This window comes from Alexandromys fortis, unplaced genomic scaffold, assembly GCF_014885135.2.
Source record: "Alexandromys fortis isolate MF-2015 unplaced genomic scaffold, M_Fortis_MF-2015_v1.1 scaffold_3, whole genome shotgun sequence".
In the NCBI taxonomy this organism is placed as follows: Eukaryota; Metazoa; Chordata; class Mammalia; order Rodentia; family Cricetidae; genus Alexandromys; species Alexandromys fortis.
The window spans coordinates 31477389-31499918 of record NW_026067909.1 but is presented as its reverse complement, the minus strand read 5'-3'; the positions used below and the strand labels follow the sequence as shown (position 1 = coordinate 31499918).

The 22530-nt window shown below is 43.2% G+C and overlaps 1 long non-coding RNA gene across 2 annotated transcripts; it reads right to left on the bottom strand.

The window, feature by feature from the left end:
* Positions 1-6245: 6245 nt before the first annotated feature.
* On the bottom strand, positions 6246-19127 carry LOC126498331 (uncharacterized). Of its 2 annotated transcripts, XR_007590816.1 has the most exons (5): positions 18944-19127; positions 11166-11945; positions 10261-10425; positions 7254-7387; positions 6246-6468 (listed from the first exon to the last, which is right to left on the bottom strand). It is a non-coding gene; the product is annotated as an uncharacterized lncRNA (long non-coding RNA). The 2 variants fall into 2 exon arrangements; XR_007590815.1 differs by having other exon boundaries at positions 6246-7387.
* Positions 19128-22530: the final 3403 nt, after the last annotated feature.

Genomic DNA, 22530 nt, shown 5'->3' with positions numbered 1-22530 from the left:
AAGTGATGGTTGAGTCCACAACAATAAAATCGAATTTTCTTCTTTTCCGGTGGTAAAGGTGTTACAATGCCCGTGATATTCAGATTGAAATCTAGGAAAATAAAAGTCTTACTTGTTTGTCTGCCATCTTAAAGAATAAATAGCATTGCAGAGGCGTCCTGCGAATGCTAAAGCCACGGCACACCCTCCCTAGCTCACCCAGCTCCCTCATTTTGAAAGCTCTCATCCCTCCAGATTGCCCCTCTTCAGACGCTCTGTGGAGCTGAGAGCAGATTGAACTGAAATGAAAATCTCAGTAGGCATAATATTCTCCACCTTCACAAAGGACACTTCTCAGACAGAATCTGATGCACGGATCTCACGACTCCTGCAGCGGCTAGATAAGCTTAGGCCTGATTCCTTCGCAGCTGGAAGGGGTGGGGCTGCGGGAAAGTCAAGCTTCCGCCTGTTCCAGAACACACGGCCCCTCTTTACTTGCACTTCTGCGTCCTTCAAGGCAAAAACCAATCTATGCAAGTGAAGGTGGAACAGTAAACCTGCATCACCCTGTCACTGGTCCTCCCCAGATCTGGCACTGGCCCTTACAGGCCTTTACTGACCAGAACCTGTTCGGGATGCTCAAGTGAGCAAGAACACTGCCGCTTTGCTACCGAAACCTCTGGAGACTTCTTGTGCTGATCTGCTCGCATTTTGAACTAGTCTGTCCTCGACCCTGGATGCTCAGGAACCCACAGGACTTAGGTTCAGCCAGGACACACTGCTTCTGCAGGAGTCTACGGAGAGGGACACTTTCTGCAGACCTACCATTTTGTTTAGAGTCCGGTAGGAAACGGGGTCCATGATACTGACAACTGAAACGCAAAGATAAGGAGGTCACAACAAGGCCACTCACCAGCTCTGTGCTCGATTCTGGACTGGGGAGAAAGAAAGAACTGCTGGTGACCCGTGTTGGAGGAATTGTTGCCATTTTGTAAGCTGCTCCGGCTTGCAGCTGTGTGGGTCTCCTAGCAAAGGGCTGTTACTGGATCTCTTTTCCTCCCCCTGTGCGCTGTTACTGAAACCATCAACCTCATTGCATTTAATTGGGTTTACTGTACTCAGTGACAAGAGTCAATCAATCACTCCACGCATGATTTATGTCTGACTCCGACAGAAACATCTAATCGAAATAAGATAGGGAGCACCCAGGGCTTCTCTCGTGGTCCTTACCTCCCACCCCACCCCAAAGTGGGCTCAGCATCTGATTATCATCTACTATTGTACACTGAGTTATCTGAAGCTCAAGACATGCAACTGGTTACTTCCCAGTCTCACTGCGACACACATGATTTTTATATGTCATCAACAAAATGGGAGCCAAATGAACACTCACCTTGTGCAGCCAGACTGTGAGCATGTAAGATGTTTGTTCATTCTGTGTCAGCTGGATATAACGTGACAGTTGACAGGATCCACCTTTTGATCTGCTGCTGAAACATGAGGCATGCGACGTGTTCTTCGTCACTGAGATGAAACCCTAAGCAAACTTCCTTCACTACACATCCAGGCCTTCTACCGTATTAGTATGGAGGAGTAACTGCCAATAGCTGCTCTGTATGGATGGTGGTAGGATGGCAAACAATTATTCTGAGGCTCTACACATGCACATTCCCGCCTCTTCATACTATGGGCAGATAAAGGTAAGAACATTCAGAGAGGGCCTTGCCAGGATAATGAAAAGCTGAATAGCCAATAGTTAGGCAGAAGAGAGATGAGGGTGGAGGGAGGTTGGCAGGCAGAGAGAATAAATACACACACATAATAGTATGGTTCCACCAAACAGCAATTGCTATTTGTGAACCATAAAGGCTGCATATCCTCTTTTGTCTTCTCAGGACTCTCTCTGAGTGGCGTAGACGTTTCTCTTTCCCCACCTCCTTGGGACTCTATCACATACCGTCTACTAAATACATTCACTCGGGCACAAAACATTTGCTTGTAGTTGAACTGCTCTGCTGCCCAGATCTCTCCCGACTTTACGATTGGTTCACAGGCCCCTGCTTCATCCCTAAGAAACATTTCCTTCTCTCAGAAGCCATCATTGCTCCTTCAAGAGAATTGTACATATTCTCTTGTAAACCCCACTGTTGTACTAGGATGTCCTGTAGAAGCAGCTGGGGAGTAGATTGTTGTGGAATATTATTTTAACTAGGTAAAGATGTGTCACATTTGTTTATGCTGTGGAATATTACTTTAATTATGTGAAGGTGTGTTGCATTTTGTCTCTGATGCCTTCATTAAAGATGCAAAGATGTATTGCATTTGTTTGTGCTACATATGTTTAATTATGTAAAGATGAGTTACTTTGTTTCATCTTGCCTGCCTAAGGCTCCTGATTGGTTTAATGAAATGCTGAATGACCAATAGCTAGACAGGTGAGGGATAGGTGGAGCTGGTGGACAGAGAGAATAAATAGGAGGAGGAATCTAGGCTTGGGAGAAGAGAGAACTAGAGATAAGAAAACAAGGGAGAAAGAAAGAGACAGGCGTGGAGTCAGAAGCCAGGCAGCCACCAGCCAGACACAAAGTCTTCAGTGACAACAGGACACACAGAATGAAACAAAAGTAAAAAGCCTCCAGGCAAAATGTAGATGAAGAGAAACACATTAATTTAAGTTATAAGAGCTGGAGGAACAAGCATTAAGATAAGGCAGAAAATTATAACTAATATTGTTTCCGGGTCATGATTTGGGAGCTGGTTGGTGGCCCAAAAGGAAGCCTGGCATAGTGGATGAAACATAATGAATAGTGGTATTGTAAAGAAACAAGCAATTTTGCAAACAATATCTGTGGCTTTCTGGGTTTTAAACACTCTGAAGTGTGCCGCCACTTAGCTAGCTTCTGGGCACTCAGCACAGCCGTAGCTGTGCTCTAGGAGAGAGGTCTGCGATTCCTTCACTCACGGTAAAGACAAACATAAGGTCCTTGAAGCAGGTGGCATGACTCCCCTACCTACGATGCCAGGCCCTGGCCCTGGCCCTGGCCCTTGCTGGCTGTTTTCTGATTCTGACGGACAGTCCTAGCGCTCTGCTCAGTCAGGAAGAATCTCCTGAGCTCCACCTGATCCTGAGCATAGTGCATCCTGTGGCAATGACAAACTGGAAATGTCCAGCAGTTAGGACACCCTGCTCTGTCTTTAGGGCTCCTGTAGTCATTTGGTCTTCTTCCAGAGAGTACAATACATGCTCTCACACATACTCACATTTAATATGTATAATAACACACATATATGATGTATTCTTTCCCATGGGTAATGCCTATTGTCTTAGTGTTACTCTTGTTATGATAAAACATGATGGCCAAAAGCAACCTGGATAATGAAAGGTTATTTGACATATATTTCCACACCAGTGTTCATCATTGAAGGAAGTCAGGACAAGAATCCCAGCAGGGCAGGAACCTGGAGGCAGGAGCTGATGCAGAGACCATGGAGGGGTGCTGCTTACTGGCTTGCTCCCCATGGCTTGCTCAGCTTGCTTTCTTATAGAACCCAGGACCACCAACCTAGGATGACTCCACCCACAATGGGCTTGGCCCTCCGCCAGGAGGTATTTTCTCAGCTGAGGTTCCCTCCTTTCAGAGTCCTCTAGCTACCGTCAAGCTGACACAGAACTAGGCAGGACACACGCATAGAATGTGGAACACAGCATAAAATAGGTGGAATGACTAACTCACCTGTTATTTACATAAAGTTCAAATGCACATAACTTCTTAGTGCTTGCCGATATTTCTGCAGAACTTCAAGCAAGCTGGTTTTGAGAGAACTAGAATCTCAAATTTCCCAGAAACCTCAGTAAAATAGGAGGGCTTTATAAATTTATAGCATAGAAATCACAAAGGTGGTAGGATTCTGATACATGAATTAAACATTTCAGTTTGTGATCTCTTTTGTCCCAAATAAAGGAATGCTCTGAAATATTCATCTTAGATTCTGGGGATATTTAGTGGTGCGGAAATGGCCAGCTTCTACTTGGAGAGTTGCCAGTTTCAGAGAGCTTCTACCCCTTTTTCTACTCAAGTTGTTGAAACTGAGGCTGTTTGGTGAGTGAGGAAAACATATTATCAACAAAATGATTTTTCTTGCTTTGTTGGAAGATGTAATTGACTTGGATTCCTTTCATAATACACATGATAATTTAACTTTAGGGAAGACAAAACATTAAAATCTTCTAAGAAGAGCTAATTAAAAATGGTTACTAAAATTGAGCACTTTGAATACACCATATGGCAATTGTCTTTTGGTAGCTGAACAAAGTCCATGTTGGCTCAGTGCCGCCCAGTTCCCTACACTCGGCTTCAGTGGATGGGGTGAGGGTAACCTTTCCATTCGTGGCGTCTCTTCCCTAGGCTTCTCTACCCATGGGCTGTGTGTTTATCAAGCTGTGACTTTGCCCTCTTCTCTCCATCATCCTCATTTAGTCTGCCCCGAGTGTCTGCACTGGCTTCCTGTCTCGTGTTGTTGTTTTCCTCTGAGACTGGAACTCTACCCTAGACTCCAACGGACTCTGGTGTGGCTTGATGGTCTTGTCTCAGAAGCTGGACATTTGCCATTGTCCCCAGCTACTCACTGCTGGATGTGTCTGGAGGAAAAGTCCTGGGGGAGTGTGCCGTGGTTCATCACTGGGTTTCCCAAACTTTATACTTCATCTAATACAGAGCAGTTGATAGTTATCTGGCCAATGGATGTAAGGGTGTATTAGATCATTTTCCTGTCAAAGAAATAGCCTGCTAGCAGTTAGCACTTCTTCCTAATCAACATCATGAAAACTCTCCCTCAATAACTACATTTCATTGCAAGAATTCTAATCAGCTTCTCCAGAGGTATTCAGTGTTTCCTTTTGTTTCAGTCTTCTTCTATTTACCATATTCTGGGTTTTTATTGTTGTTTATAAAGGAAAATGAATCATGGAGCCAAGACCCAGTGACTTGAATGGCTAGCCAGCTAGGCCCTCTGCTTTGTAGTCAGAGAACCCAGCCCAAATAACAGTGCACAATCTCAGGACATCAGTGATTACTGTTAGCTATCCCTAAAATGAGTATGGTATGCAAGCTGGAATTGCAGAAGGTTTTCTGGGGGAGGTAGAAGCCAAGAGAACAGTAAAGAGAGGAATGGACAGAAACAAAACAGTAACAACAACAGTAAAAACCCTTGAGCTCTTTCTATTAATAATGTTGTGGGGGTCACTTTCTTTATCTGAAATACAGGTATCGTAAAGTTTATCTTCATATACCCAATGTATTACCATAAGAAAAATGTAAAGTGTTATTCAAATTACACTCATATTATCAAATGTCTCCTAAAGCCTCCTGTGAAGAATTCTACAAAATCCATTCTTATGATGAGAAATTATGTTAAATATGGGACCCTAAGTACTCTCACAAAGATCGTCAAATACTTATTCTGTCTGTTAAAATGATCTAGGGATAAATGAAATAATTTTAACTATCAATTATCCTAGATTTTAAGAACATAATTTAAGTACTTAGTGTTTAGGAAGTTCACGTGTGTGTGCGTGTGTGTGTGTGTGTGTGTGTGTGTGTGTGTGTAGTGTAGACATGTACGGACACATAAAATCCTCCAGATCATTTATTATTTCAGCAATGTTCTCTGAGCCTTGGTGGTGATGAGGTTTACAAAGCCACCCACTCAGGCTCAGTGCCCAGTCCCTTATCTTCTGCACTGTGGTCAGTTCTACATCTCTAAGTGACTGCTGCCCACTGCAAAAGGAAGCTCCTCTGACCGCGGCTGAGAACAACCACGTCTATGGGTATAAGCATACGTATTTAGAAGGTAATCCAATAGCATGACTATCTAGCAAATTTACAATAGCAGGATCTTTCCTATGACCTCCCCAGCTATGTGCTTTTGATCAGGATTACAGTGCCAGGCAGGCAATCCCCTCCTAAGCCTAATTTCCGTTGAGAAAGTGCTTAGTTACCCCATAATAGGCATACCACTATGCTGCTAGTGAGGATAGCATGGCAACATATAGTGTCTTGTAAAAAACCACGTTTGCTCTGTTCTTTATGGTACGTGAGCCAGGAACCAGGCTGGAGACTTTAAAACACACGAACACATACAGTCAGAGACATGGGGACATGGGACATCCTTGAGACAAGAATACTAACTTTATTGTACTCCAGGGAAGCTTATACAGTTCTCTGGCCACACCCCAGGTTTCGGGATCTTTCAGCTGCAGGCCTCACCAGAACTCACTCCCCTGCCATCAGGGTCTCGTGCTCAGTGCTCAGAGCAGCTGCAGCCTGCTCAGAGCAGAGGAAAACAAGTTGTTTACAAGAAATTCAGGTTCTGGTGGTCTGCAGTCCTAAAGCTGCTAAGACCATTAATGTCTTTTTTTCCCCAGAAGCCTGTATGAAAGCTCACCATCAGAGGAGTTTCCTGGTTGGTTTTGGATTGGTTTCTTTAGTCCTGCAACCAAAGCAAGTATTTTCTTCCTCTGTAGGGTCTTACCATGTAGTTATGGTATGTCACCAAGGTCAATGGTAAAAGCCTGTGCTGTTTTGGAGACCTTTTCAGCAAGGCCTTTTCATAGATCCTTAGTTTTATAGTTCATACACCAGTGGTTTTCCCCTCTCTTACCCACGCAACCTGCATAATCTTTTACCTACCAGGACTTCCCATTCTTCTTTGACTTTACCTGTATTCTTTTATCCTTCCTCTCCTTTTAAAAGAGACAGTAGCTTCTGTTTGGCTTTGCACGCCCTGTTCCTTTGGTTAGCTTCCGTTTACCCACCGATTTCCCCCACATCCCACATCCCTTCCTGGTTAAGCTTTTCACTCTCAATGTTTCACCCCGTTACTTTCATTTAACATATAATCTGCATCCTCCTCCCTTCCTGTGTCCCCTTTCTACTTCCATGGCTTCCACTGATAGAGGAGAAAAGATTAGGGGGGGAAAAAGCTGGAATTTGTGTTTGAAAGAAAATGTATATACAGCTTTTATCACCTCACCCACTATACCTTTTTCCAGTTCTATCCACTTCCCTGCCAATTTCACAGCTAGGTGATATTTCAAAGCGTGCATGTGCCACATGTCCTTGTCCACTCATCTGTGGATGGACGTCTAGATCCATTCTATTCCTTAGCTACAGTGAATAGCACAGAAAAGAACATGGCGGCAAATGTCTGCCGTGGGGTATAAGGCCAAGCATGGTGTAGCGGGGTCTTGAGAGCCCTTCTGTTTCCTCAAGTACCTGCACTCGTTTGCATCCCCACTAGCAGTGTATACGGCGTCTTCCCCACATCCACACCATCATTTGCTGCCATTTGTATTCCTGATGATGGCCACTGTGACTGAGGTGAAGAGTCTTCTTTTTCATTCACATTTCTGTAACGTCAAAGATGTTGAGCAGCTTTAAGAGTACTTCCTAACAATTTGCATTTCTTCTTTTGGTATTTTTTTTGTTCAGTTCTATAGATTTTTTTTTTAATTGGATCATTTGTTTTCTGAGTTTAGGGTATCCATTCCGCCCCACCCCATTCTTTGTATGTCTAAGACCCTAATGCTCTGCCTGATGAAAAGCTGGCAGAGATTTTCTCCCATTCTGGTAGCTGTCTATTCACTCATGTCTGTTTGTTTTGCTATATAGAAACATTTTAGTCTCATGAGATTCCATTGGTAGTTTTTTTATTGCTGTGCTACTACAGTCTTGCTCAGTAAGTCCTTACCTGTGCCTATAGGTTGAAGTGTAACGCCCTGCTTCTTTTCTCCAGCCCATCCTGGGAACTGGCTCTTAATGTTGATCCACTTGGAGTTCTTCAGTGCATGGGGAAGAGTAAGGATCTAATTCCATTTCTCTGACGTTGATCTGCAGTTTTCCTAGAGCTGTTTGCTGAAGATTTCATCCTCCAATGTGGATTTTTGACATCCTTGTGAAAAGTCAGGTAACAGTTGTCGAGCAGACTCACATCTGGTCCCTCAATTCTAGCCCATGAGTCTACGGGTCTGCTTTTGGGCCAGCACCATTCTATTTTTACTGAGATGACTTTGGAGTTTGAAACCAAGTTCGGTCAAATCTCCCACAGTATTCTTTTTGTCCACATTTCTTTCAGCTATCCACATTCTTTTAGGTCTCCATATACATTTTTGAATTGTTTATGTTCTCTGCGTGTATGTGTAAAGAACATTGTTATTTTAGTTGGTATTAAATTGGCTCTGCTTATTGCTTATAGCAGTGTGGTCATTTTTCATAATATTAATTATTTTAATCCTTGTACAGGAGTGGGTTTCCATCTTCTTCTTGTCTTTCTAAGAAGTCAAGTCTTTCTTGATTTCGTCAGTGCCTTAACATTTTATTGTAAAGTCCTTTCATCACTTGGATTAGGTTCATTTCCAGGTGTGTGTGTGTGTGTGTGTGTGTGTGTGTGTGTGTGTGTGGCGCACCATACCCATCTGTGCACTATGCGCTACAATACAGTTCATAAACTGAGCAAGGGGCTAGAGATTGGAAACACACAAAGACTCACGGACTGACAGAGATAGAGACACAGGTCATCCCTGATGCCAGAATGTCCCCAAAATGCCTCCTTTATTGTATTCAGGGGCAGCTTATATAGGGATAACCACACCCCAGCCAAACGCACCAGAAACCATTCCCCTGCAATCAGAAACTCCTGAGGGTCTCGTGCTCAGAGCAGCTGTAGACACTCAGATCAGGGGAAAACAATTTGTTTACAAGAAATTCAGGATCTGGGGGTTTACAGCTCCCAACACGTGTGTATGCACATGTGCATGTGTGTGTGTGTGTGTGTGATAAGATGATCATATAATTTCTACCTTTGTGTCATTTTATGATAGACAACATTTATTGATTTATGTTTGTGGAACCAGCCATTCTTCTCTGAGATGAAGTTACTTTGTAACCTTTGGGCGTGGTTTTGAGTGTGTATTAGGAGGTTTTTGAATGGATGTTCATCAGATCTCTAATCTTCTTTGTTTAAAAATCTTCCTTTCTCTTCTGTATAACAGATTATTTGAGTGATACTGGTGTCAATTCTGCTCTGAAGTTCTGGTAGAATTCTACTACGAATCCATCTAGTCCCTGCAATGTTTTAGTTGGGGGCATTTATTACTTCTTCAACTTTGTTACTCATTATAGACAGATCTTCTTGAATTATTAATTTAGCCATGCCTTAATTTCACTGTGGTGTATGAATCCAAGAATCTTTCCCTCTGTTTTTGAATTTCCAATTTTGTGAAATACACGTTTTGAAAGCTTGTCCTCGGTTTTCTGAATCTCATTTTCATCTGCTGTCATATCTCTCCCATCACTTCTAATTTCATTAGCTTGTGTGTTCCATGCCTTTCCTTTGGTTAATTGACCTAAGGGTTTGTCAATCCTATTCACAGAGAATCTACTCTTGTTTCACTTAAGACGACGTCCATCTTCTTGCTGATTTATACATTGGTGTTGCTTGGTAGATGTTATGTTGACTGAGATTTCTGTCCCACCAGGTTCCATAGCCATTTATTAAACACACACACACACACACACACACACACAGGTCCACATTAATTATAACCTGATTGATCTATTAACTCAGGCTTCTTATTAACTCTTATAACTTGCATTAGCATATAACTCTTGTCTGTGTTAGTCATGTGGCTTGATACATTTTTCAGTGAAGCATTCTCATCTTGCTTTCTCTTCCTCTGGGTGATGACTGCAAACTGAGATTTCCTCTTCCCAGAATTCCCCTGTTCTCCTTGTCATGCCTCTACTTCCTGCCTGGCTACTGGCCAATCAGCATTTTATTAAACAAGTACAAGAAACAAATCTTTAAAGGGTAAAACCATTGTCCCACAGCAATGCTACAGACACTAACATGTGCAATCCCTCGAAGTTCAGCCTTCTGAAAACCAACAGGTCTTGTATACCATTCTGCTTAGTGGTCAGATAATTCAACTAGCCAATTCTGGTCTTGCTGCTTTTTTTTGTTTGTTTGTTTATAAAGAGAGTTTTGCTGGAACACAGCCATGACCATTCATTTGTGTTTTGTCTGCGACCATTTCTGTTTTTCTTTTTTTTAACAGAGTTAAATAGTGCCAACAGAAAAAATATGGCTTCCAAATTGAACATCTTCTGTCTGGCCTTTTACAATGACAACTTTTCCACTCCAGATCGTAATCCTATTCCAAGCCTCTTTATATTGAACGACAGCCCCCTCTCTGCTGTTTTTGTTCTCTTATTATATACTCACAAAGCAGCTCTGCAAGCATCTTCCCTTAGTAGCCGTACATTCAGCATTCCCATGTTCTAGAGCTGTCACGATGGTCCACATCATAATCACAAAGCCTGGCAACTACTCTGTTCCCGTGAATCTGTTTTCTGGCTCTTCCGGTCTCACTTCACGCTGTTGTCTCACCTTCAGAAGTTGGAGGGTGTTGTTACTCATCAGAATAAGTCACGGGCTCGCGATATTTCTATATATAATGCTATCAAATTGCATTTGATCTCCAAAAGATTTACTAATCACTGAACTTTATAAACCATGCTGCCTACCTTACAAAGAAGACAGCTAGGAGAGATGTTAAATAATTTTAAAATATACAGTCTGGCTGTGACAGATCTGAGCTATGACCTGACTCCCCTGGCTGCCAGCAAAAAGCACTTCTCCTACTGAACATCCCCTGACCTCTCTTTCCCTGTCTGACCTCAGGAAAATCTCTGGAGACTCCCTGGTACCTTCTTGTAGAAGGCATCTCACCCTGAAACATTCCAGGTCTCACATTTGCCTTTAATTCTCACGTTGGTTTCACACATTACACCTTCTATTTTTATTCCCACCTAGGCCACTTCAGAACATCCTTCTCCATAAGGCTTTTCATGTGGTTTTTGCTTCCCTTTTTCTGAGATGTATTGCTTGTAACAGGACTATAAATATACCTTTCTTACATTGTATTTATATTTTCCTGTGTTTAGTTCTTTCAAACTATACAGTTATACTATACAGTTATACTATCCTTGAGTAGGTAGTCTGTGGTTATGGCTGAAGGGAATGTGTTGTGGGCTTGCTGGGACCCAGGAAACAAAGCCAGCAGTATAGTGCAGGGATGAGACCTGTAATAAATAAAATAAAGCTTAGAAAGAATAAAAAAGACTGACCGCCAGAGGGTGCCATGGAGTAGGATGGTCATTGCTCAAATTTCCTTCTGTTGAAGGTTCCCATCTCTGTAGTTCCTGTTTAAGAAGTAGTATGTCGGTTGCAATCATATTGCGTGGGTTGAGAAGTAGTATGTTGGTTGTAAGCGTATTGCGTGTGTTGAATGCTTACTGTGAAGTGAGACAGGGGAGTGCCAAGTCCTTCAGTTCAGCAGAGAGTTAAAGGTTACTTACAGCATATGGAGTCAACGGGACACGGGGATAAGTATGAGCTTGGCTCAAGTACATAAAGTCAGTCCATGAAATGCAAATGGAAAACAGAGCCACAGTCTAGTCACTCAAAGTGGCTGAGGTTAGGGTGAGGAGACTGTGGTGGGCACCTGGCTTCCTAGTCCCCCTGATGTCAGCATGACTGACATATGACCTGCTGGGTCTGAGAAGTGTGAGGCAGGAGCTGCTTTGACCAGCCTTGAACAAGCCAGGAAAAGTCTATGTTGCTGCTGGTACATCCAGAGATCCTAGGGTTCACGGAAGACACACCCATGTCTTCTTCACAGCACCCTGATCCTGAGCACTCCCCATTGTGCTTGTCCAGCACCAGACTCTCCACGCAGATAAAGACTTCCAGTCACCCTATGTTTGTTTAGCAAACTTAGCAAAGAGTGACAGCTGGGCGGGTCGTGGAGACAGAAGAGTTGAGACTGAGCAGCAGATACAGGCTGGGGGAAGAAATGTCAGTGCTTCCAATCCATTTCCACGGAGACTGCACGCAGCTCTCCAATTCTGCTTTAAAAGACAAGAACAATGGCAATGGGTTTTTGATCCTACTGTACCTATTGGTTTCGTGGGAGCCTAGGCAGTTTCGTGGATGCTCACCTTACTAGACCTGGATGGAGGTGGGTGGTCTTTGGACTTCCCACAGGGCAGGGAACCCTGATTGCTTTTTGGGCTGACGAGGGAGGGGGACTTGATTGGGGGAGGGGGAGGGAAAGGGGAGGCGGCGATGGGGAAGAGACAGAAATCTTTAATAAATAAATAAATTAAAAAAATTTTTTTAAATTTAAAAAAAAAGATAGAGGTTATTGCCAATGAAAACGAGACGTGGAAGAGGAGGAGGCACACAGCGCTGGATGAAAGAGCCTCCACCTCAGGAGCAGAGATGAGCACCTGGGAACATGAGGACTGAGAGAAACAGAAGAAAGAGCTTTCCAAGGGGAACAAGATGTTCATAAGATTGACCATGCCAGCCTCTTCTCTGTTTTGGAGAATATGATGAGGAAATAGTCTCCTCTTGTGCTTGCCCCATCGGGTTTACATCCAGTGTGTCTCCAAAGACACTGTAGGTAGAAGACTCAATCAATCCCCTCTTCAGTGGAAGATGCTTGTGAGAACAGATAAGCCACACCAGCAGCAGGCTAGGTGGCCTGATTATGGTCACCAAATGAATCAAGGGGATTTGAGAACTTAACATCTTATTTTAAATCCCTGTCACTATTGTTTATGATTTCCCAGTAAGAGATGCAAATGGGCCTATGGTGAGACTAGAAAGCAATATTCTTAAACTAAAGAAGTGAAGTGTGGGGGGGGGCAGCTTGCGTGATAGCCCCTGCTTACCTAAAATGTGAATAATGCATAAGGCTGGGGTCCCTGCCTACACTATTGGGAACCTCAGCTTAAATTCTGCTAATACTAAAAACGTCATTGAATCACTCAGGGTAAAATAGAACCCACAGCCGGCCCTCATGCAACCTCCTGCTAGTCCTCCAAGGTGGAGCCCCATCCCCAACAAAACTTGTCAGTGTGTTTATTTAAACTGCGCTCCTTTAATAACCTAGGATTGATCCTAACAGCTGCCAACGGGACAGTTTAGTTGACAAACTGGTTCCCAGAAGCTTTGCGACACTACCGGCTCTAACGGCCTGTCCACATTGTCCCCATGCTCTGCCTGCCTAATGCAAGCCACACTCTGGGGAGGGTTTCAGAAGTGCGTTTAATTGCATTTTCCACTTCTCAGTAACAGCAAGGGATTAAGCTGAGATGGGACAGCATGGAACCAGTCCCATCCTGTCACCTGGGAAAGGGGAGGGGGCGCGATACGCGTGGGCAAGCTTCTCACAGAACACATTCCTCTCATCTTTATTTCAGTGAGTTTGTGAGTGATTAAGAACCCATACATTAACTTCAAGATTTCTGGTGGCCAATCCTCGGTGAAATATATCAAAAGCAGTTCACATTTGTTAAAGGTAATTTCCATTTCTCATAAGGGCATCTTGATTCCAGAAATGCATACATTCCAATCGGCGTGGATAGGCAGCGCTCTTTGTGGGGTTTACATCGCAGCCACTGAATGCTCTATTGTAAGGACCATGGGATCAAAAAGCGGAAAAACCCTATTTGTTGAACTGGACCTCCACCTGAGCCACCGTGACCCCGGAATGAAGACGGATGCTAAAAAGAAATCCCACACTAGCTCAAAATTGAGTACAATAGAGGGTTATTTATTTAGGGGTAGACTCTCAGATCACAGTCCTCTGCTCCAATGAGAAAAACAGCAACTAAATTCAGCAGCTGGGAGAGTGGAGACGAACATTACATCGGCATTTATAGTGTAGGAGGCCACGCCCAAGTGGGCGGGTATCTTAAAGGCTACTGGCTGAAGGATTTCCCACAGCACCAGGAGAAACATGAAACAGCAAGATGACTTGGGCACTGATTTCCGACATTCCCCTGTAAGCTAAGTCCTTTCAGTCCCGTTCCTATTCCTTTATTGCCAGAGATCTTGACCACATTGTCTTCTACAGTGTATTCCCAACTGTCAACTCATCTCACCGCATATCCATACAGATTTATTGTATTTATATTTGTGTTTTTGTCTATGTGAGTATACATGCATGTGCGGCAGGTGCCTACGAGGCCAGAAGAGGGCAGCAGGTATCTCTGAACTGGATTTACAGGCTGTGAATTCTTTGACATGGGTGCTGGGAAGCAAACTTGAGTCCTCTGTAAATACAGAACATGCTCGTGGTTGCTGAGCTGTCTCTCCAGCCCTGATATTCCTATATTCTTGTATTTAGTCACAAGACCTCTTGACTATCTGGGCAAGTATCTTGACTATCTAGGTAATTGTTCTCAAATGGATTTAGTCAAGCCCTATCTGAATCAAAGGTAAAAACTTCAGGTGTCAAATTTTTGGAATTGAAGTTGGAATTTTTCCTGAGTTCATTATTTTATACTCCAAACTTAAGGATTGGGATTCTCCAAAAATACTCTAGACCCTGTTCTGTCTAATTCATCAGCTTTCACTGGCCACCTAGAAAATACTGAGACAAAAAAATTTCTAACTAGCCCCAGAGCAGTGTGGTCTGAGACATGCCCCTCACATGGGAAAAGAGCACAAGTTTTCATGAGTTCATGCCAACCAGCTAAGCATGCCTTGGCTGTGCTCACAACAATGACGTCTCACTCCTTACTAACAAGCTGGATTCCCATTTCCTTTAGGGAGAGATTCCATGTTCTAAAGACTTGACCATTTTACAAAACAGAACCACTAGCCTAAAACCAAGTATTTAGACACATGAGGCTGTGGGATGCCTTCTGCCTGGAAAGAGCAAAGGAATCCTAAATCACTCCCTTAACAGTGAAATTCAACCATAAGTGAGATATAACATCTAAAGTCCCCAGTGGGCTTGATGGCACACTCTAGACACTCAGTGTACGTGAATTCCCTGCTTCCTATAGTATTTACCAAATAGTAGTATTTTGAATAAAATCATATTATAGAGATATTTTTGTCTATATGTTGTCTTCAGTTTTCTCAAAGGGTGGAAACCACTTTGATTTTTTACATTTTAATACACTCCCCATGTCCATGGTAAAATTACAGAATTGAAAGGTCTGGTGTAAATGTCCAGCTCAGCTCCTCCCATCTAGTGCTTAGCACCTCTAGGTCCCCATCCTCAAGTCCTACATACACCCGGGATGGCCGTCATCCCCATTCAGTGGAACAGTCTGGCAATGAAAAAACAGAAGTGCTCAGCAAAGTGTCTGGCAAAGAGCAGACCATCAGTTATAGGAAGGTGTGAGCCAGAGAAGACATTGAGGCACCAGCATGATCCAGTGTGCAGCACTCTCCTCTGAAACATCAGTGTGAACTCACCATAGACCTGAGCAAGAACGATAGACAACCGACTAGAAGATTTAAAGTCTTCAGGGGCATACACACAAATGGCATTTAAAATTTTATGGACAAAACTATACATGCTGTGTGACTAGTTACACTCTTTTTACTTGTTTTTAGTTATAAGGGTTTTTGTCATATTGTAAAATTTTAAATTCTATTTAGGAGTTAATGATCCTGCCACCTTGATGTGGAAGTTGATCCGAGAATGATGTGAAAATTCCCAAAATATCTGAGTCACTAGTAGACAAATTTTAAAAAGTATTGCCCAATAATGTCTTTAGAAAACTAATTTTGATCTGTCATTTAGAATTAAAGTGTAAATTCTGCCAGCATCTGAATGAGAAAGAACAAGGGAAAAGAATGTCTCATATTTTTCAGCAAGCAAATGTGGTTTTGTATCAGTAATTATTAATAGTTCAAAGTGGACTTGGATTTTCTTAAGCCTAGTTAATGAGAAAACCTTTTATTTTTCTTTCAGATTAAACATTAACCAGGTTTTTCTCTCAAAATTTGTTGCTAGAAATCACAATCTGGCCCTTTGTCCCTACAGAAGACTATCACACACACACACACACACACACTTGTACATACTAACACACACTTGTACATACTAATACACACAATATACACAAGCACACTTTACACATAAACATACACACAAGTACATACCTGCACATACTTGCATAAACATACAAATATACACAGAAAGACAAAAACACCTGCTTATAATATACACAGGCCTGCATGTTCACACAAGTACACAAAAACAAATATACCTGCTCACACACACCTGCACATGCTCACATACACACATGTTTGCACGCAAAAGTGTGCACACAAACACCATGCACAGAGATACTCACATACATGTGCACACAAGCACACACACACATACACCAGCACACACAGCCTAGATATAAAACAATAACTATCTCTAGTGAAATATTTGGAGTTCAGGTTTAGGAGATAGTTGATTACTTCTTTGTCCTGAAAGTATCCACAAGGACGGCACAAGGTTAAAGGGGAAATAAACACATTAATTGAAGAGTTATATCATTTATTATTATATATTATAATTATTATATAATTGAGATATCTTGACTCTCCTTTCAAAGGATGATCACAGCCTTCAGCCATGGACCTCCAGTGTCCATGCCCTTAAAGAAACAAGAATGCTAACCACAAACAATGAAAACCAGGAAATGCACCCAGCCACTTTGTTCCACTACCGTAAGGAAACTGGTCAAACCTGAAATAGCTGATTAGACCAGGGCACAGCACTTGACCCGCCAGTTCTGATCCCTCAGGAGTAAATGGAGTATGATAAGGTTCTTCCAGAGTGTGTCTGAGCCATTTCAGAACAGCTCTGGTTTGAAGAAGCTAAAGGAGCAATCACAAGATCACAGGGACCGGGACAGCTGGGTTAGCCACAGTCTGCGTGGCAGCTGCTCAAGACATCCGTGGTGCCTCACTTGGACCCTTCCACTCAACTCTGCATTTCAGACTTGCTCTGCTTCCCAAAGCTGATGCTTGCACAACTCATTGGCTCCCCTGTGTCTTGACCTGGTTGGGCTTACATCCCATGATGCCAAGCCCAGTACACAGTCACTCAGTTTGTGTGAGATGCTCAGTGATTGCGTGGCCAAATGCTCCACACTCAGTGCAGTCAGTAGGTTCCCTGGTTCGGATGCCGACGAGGTGTCTTCGTGTGAAATAAAATGAGTGATGTTGTAGCCTGGGAATGTGCTTGCTTTCTTCTCCGGACTAATGCATAGCTGCTGCCACTTAAGCTTCCCTTTGTGAGAGTGAATTGTATCCATCTTTGAGCAGCCTCAACAGGACCAAGTAGGCTTACAGTGAAGAGCTTGGATAGGGGGCTCAGCAAACCTGGCTTTGAAATTGAGTTGTTATAACTTGAGAGTTTCCTCTGTGTCACCCCCGGCATCAGAAGACTCGCTGTGACTTTGTTTCCTCATCTGACACAGATTCCACAGCATGTGATTATCGGGGGGTCCAACGGCATCGGAAGGATTATTTTATCTAAAATTATTATTTTCCACACTGTTGGAGTTGCTATGGTAATTATGGCAATAATTATCATAGTATTATTTATTATAATACATATAATTATTTACTGTTATTATATTCGAAGGACTTGCCTACGTGTCAGCCTTTCCTCTGTGTGGTCATTATCTCCACTGATAAATGCAAGCATGCCCATCACACGCTGCATGGGTACAGTGCTCTGGGAGCCCTGTCAACCCAGATGCTCTAGAATCGTTATGTAAGTTTGATGCTTCCCTGCAACTGTCTCAGTGCGGTGAACACCAGGCACTGTTTTAGGTCCAAAGTCACAGCTAAGAAAAGAGTTACCAACACTCATGGCCAGAAATGACCTGATGCTATTTTTTGATTCTAATAGAAGGAGACACAGATGGGATATTTCCCATGAGTAAGGTACTATGACGATCTTACATACGTTAACACGCTCTAGGAGTTGAATGATATTTGATTGTACTTTTCCCATAAGGAGAATAGTCTTTTTTACTGGTGTTTTGTAGGATTGCACAGATGAGCAGGGAGGAGAGATAAATATCCAGTCTCCCCGCTTCTGAACTTCAATGGTTCACCGGAATCAATCATAATACTGACATGGATCAAGGTTGATTCTTTTTATGTCTCTTACAATCGTATTAGTAAATTAAGTAAGCAAAACAGTCTTGTTTACTAACTACTAGTAGTTTTGGCTGATGAGCACATTAATATCTGTTATTTATTTATTTGTAGCTAACCCAAACTTCTATAGAATGCAGTGGGCTTGCCTACCAGGTTAGATGTATGGCTTGGGCCTCCCAATATCCTCACACTTAGATGATGTGTGACATGCGGTAACTCCCTGAGAGCCTGTCCTAGATGCTGGCCTTTACCAGCACAAAGTGGGGCTAATGAAGACCCTCCAGGCAGTGGGCTGAACACAGGGAGGTACCTGGGCCTTGGCTGGGAAGAGAAGAGGCTTGGATTAGCCTGGTGAGGAACAGGGGGATGAAGGCTGAGTCAACTCTGCAACTTCAGCAGGAAGCAACTATGATGTAAAGGGAGCCATATGCAAGGAGACCACAGACTGGAGCATCTCAGCACTTCCTGTACAGTGATGGGCACATGGCAGTGGACTAGGGCTTGCCATAGAATATTGTGTAAAGAGACTTGGCTGGTCAATATCCACTCAGTCTCTGCCACACTTACACAGACACACTCACCTGAGCACCTGAATTAGGCAAAGCATTCAAAGAGAAAGAGAGAGAGAGAGAGAGAGAGAGAGAGAGAGAGAGAGAGAGAGAGAGGTCAGTTCTTCAAACATAGACAGCTGAATGTTTGTCACCACAGTGGAGCTTGAGACAATAGGAAGTCCTTGGAGATCAATGGGAACAGTTCCCTGGTAGTGTATGCTATCCCATCCAGATCTTACAAATGGAGATTGCACGTTGAACACAAGCCTGTCCCGGGCCCACTGAGCTCAGCTCTGTCTGAATCTAGAGAATTCTCAGAGAAACCTCCACCTGCTCATAGGTGCTGTTGACTGCAAACTCCTCTCTGTATTTACCTGAAATCTTCTGGAGCCTCCAGCCACTGTTCCAGGTCCTGCTGGATTTGTTTTGAGTTAGGGTGATGGTACCACATTGAACGGGAGTCCTCCAAATCTGCCATCCCTTGGAAGGTTCTGCCTCAGCCTCCACTGTTCTTTGCCGTCTCAATGATGTCACCCTTTTCACAGGAGTGATGGCATCTCCCCACACTGCACCCCGTGTTCCAATCACTGCTGAGTTTCCAACTCCACCTCAGGGTGCCTAGGCCAAAGTTCATATTTCTCTTCTGTGTACGTGCTAAATTGAAAAATACAGACCTGCCTACCCCTGGAAAAAAATTACTTCCTTATTTAATCTTTCATTTAAGTGGTTTAAATTGTCTTACGTACATTTTTAATTGTCTTACTGTGCAACTCAGTAGGTCCTGAGCCCGCAGGACACAGATGGGAATTGCTCTAAACCATGGAGACAGCCAATCAGCATCCTCAGGTTAAACTGTGGTGCGTCCAGTCCAGTTTATGAAGGGTCCTTGTGTCCATTTTTTTGTATTGTGTATGATAACCCACTCAGTCTGAAGATGAAAAGTAAAAACCCAAAGAAACCAGCATTTCAGAGCGTATAAGACTCATTTTACATGTAATTAGAGCTAACCATTTCTTTTCATTTATAAAACATACTCTGATGACCTTTGAGGTTGGTGGTGGGATAGGACATTAGCTAATAATTACGGTTTGATTTGCAGTGAAATGTTGGAATAATTCTTCCTGTGGAGCCTGAGGAGCAGATTTCAGTCTTGTGATGAAGCATCACTGTCCCCTGCTGGCCCATATGGTTGTAACAGTCTAGAAAAGATTTCAAAAAGAAACCAAAAAAAAAAAAAATTTTTTTTAAACAAATCACTTTACAAGCTAGAAGTGAACACTTCCTCTCTAGAATTGTCATCTAATTTATTTAAAAAATAATCCCTTCCCATAATTTTCTGAAGATCGTAAATGATGTTTTAATGTTTTGAAATGCAGATATAAATTACCCACTGAGAAACTCCAGGGAAAGCCCTGCTGTCGGCTAGCATCATGAATCCGCAGACCATGAAAGAGCAGTGTGAGGACTCGCTCATTCAGTCTCATCATCCAGGAGGAGGGAAATCCTCACCTTTCACTGGCTCAGCCTCTTAGGTCTGCCTTGTCCTCCTAAATGCTTTCTCAGCACAAGCCATAGACACTTAGTTGGCATCCCTTTGTGGGCCGGCGTGTGTTTTCCATTCTACAGCACTGGTAAGATGGTGCCTGAACTGTGTAAACAAACCATGCGCTGTCTGGAAGGAGTGAAACTGACCTTCGTGTAGATACAGAGGGACGATGGTACATTCCCTAGGCTTCTCTTAGGGGCCTCACCATGGAAAAAGGCAATAAAGAAGTGAGAGTGGGCTCCATTTCTGTTTAATTATGATTGATGGCCCACTTACATATTTAATAGCTGCTCCAAACTCCAGTTTACTTCTTATTACTTTGTGTCTAGAAAGAAAGTTGCTTTCCCCTCTTTACATAAGGGTCTGAGCGACGCCAGACAGATTCTCTTCAACCTGGTTTGTATCTGTCGCTGCCCAAAGAGAAATCCAGATGGGGACTGTTTGCTTTGGAGACACACAAGATATTTGAAGACTTGTGTTTATGTTTATTCTTTTCTTCTGTCTTCTGGAAACCACATTTTTCAGGGTCTGCAACCATCCCTGCAGAAGGTACAGACAGACCATTTCACTAATAAGGTCCACTTGGTAGGCCCGGTGAGCTCATGTTAAAAGTTTGTCCTGACACACTACTCACCAAGAACTCGACTGCCTTCCCCATCCATGCCTTTTACAAAGCCCTAGAGGGTTGCCTTGCCAGAGAATCGCTTGTTTTAAAGTTAATAGGTAAAATGTGGGAAGGGGTTCAGCTGACACTCTTTTGCCTATTCATGTCCTTTTAAACTAGTAGAAGGACTTCCCACAGCCAGGTTTCCATCTACTCGATTGCCTACACACACATAGGAAAAGCCTATCAGGAGCCCTGTGATACAGCGTATAGTGGGGACAAGTCAAAGAACTTTGGTTTGGGTTTCAAACACCCCGTGCTAGTTCGCTTTCTCTTGCTGTCCTGAGCACCATGACCAAAAGTAACTCGAGGAAGGCAGGATTTACTTCATTGTATAGGTGAGGAAGACCAAGGCAGGAGCGCAAGGCAGGAACCTGGAATTATGAGCCGAAACAGAGACCAGGGAGGAGCAGTTCCTTAAGGTTCGTAGCCTTTGGCTTGCTCAGCTGTGCCTACTTAGGGATGGTATGGGCACAGTTGCCTGGGCCCGCCTACATCAACTGGTATCTAAGAGAATGCCTCACAGCTTTGGCCACAGAGCATCCGGTCTGGGCAATTCTTCAGTTGTGGGTCCATCTTCTCATGTGATCCTGGGTTGTATTGAGTGGACAGATGAAGCTATGACCCCTCCCAACCATGGAAATAGAAAAATTAATTTAAACTTGAGATAAGATCTCATGAAGGAAGGAAAAGAATTCTTGCTAGGAGGGAAATGACAGATATTTCTGCTTAAGGCCGTGGCAGCAGCAGTGAACTCCGCTCCTCACATGCACTGATTGGCAGGCACACTTGTATTATGCGTTCCACAAAGAAAACATGTGGCCAATTAAACCATGACCCCATGATTTCCTTCAATTAGAATCTTTATACTCATCAGAAGCGATTATTCTAGATATATTTAGATACAGCTTTTAAAATCAGTTATCACCTTTAGGTGAACGTGCAGTAGAAAATGTAAGCCAAATAATTTAACTCAAGTAATTATAAGACATTTTTCTTTCCTGTTGAGAGTTCATCGGGGAGTGTGTGGAACAAGAAGACGCTAAACAACCTGGCAGAGAGCATACAGAAAATGCTTGGCTTATAGAAGAAATGGAACAAAGGTTGTGGGGCACATGCGGCTATGAGATGCATTGTGAAGAATCTTGGCAACGCTGATGGGAATAACGCAGAAGAGAATAAAGAAACAGGCTTGGGCACTAGGTAGCCGAGGTGCGGTATTGGTTTTCTTAGCCAAAGAAATACCGGGAGAAAGAATTTAAGGGAAGTGAGGTTTATCTCTCTTAACGGCTTCACAGGGTTTTCATTCATGGTGGCAGGGACACTCCTCCAAGGAGGCAAAAGGATGTGATAGAGATGCCTTACTTATAGAACCGAAGATGGCAGATAGAACTCCAAAAGAGTGTCACATTCAGGGACCTCCATGACTTACTGGTGGAGCCAGGTTGCTTTGCATAAAGGTTCTGCAGCCTTTAAAATAGTGCCTCAAGTCAAAGACTCAGTGTTCATGAGGCTGTATGGACATTCAGATGGAAATCATTGCACTCCACCCCAGACCTCAAAGGCTTATGGCCATCTCATAACACACTAGGAATCTGGTTGAGCCGTAGAAGTCCCTGAGGCCTTGGTAGCCTCAAGACTTGAAGACTCCAAAGTTTTCACTGAGATTCAAGGCACCCTCTTAGCTGTGAGTGCCTGGAAAAATACAAGAGTTCTATATTCCCAATATGCGATGTGCAGACTAAACACTG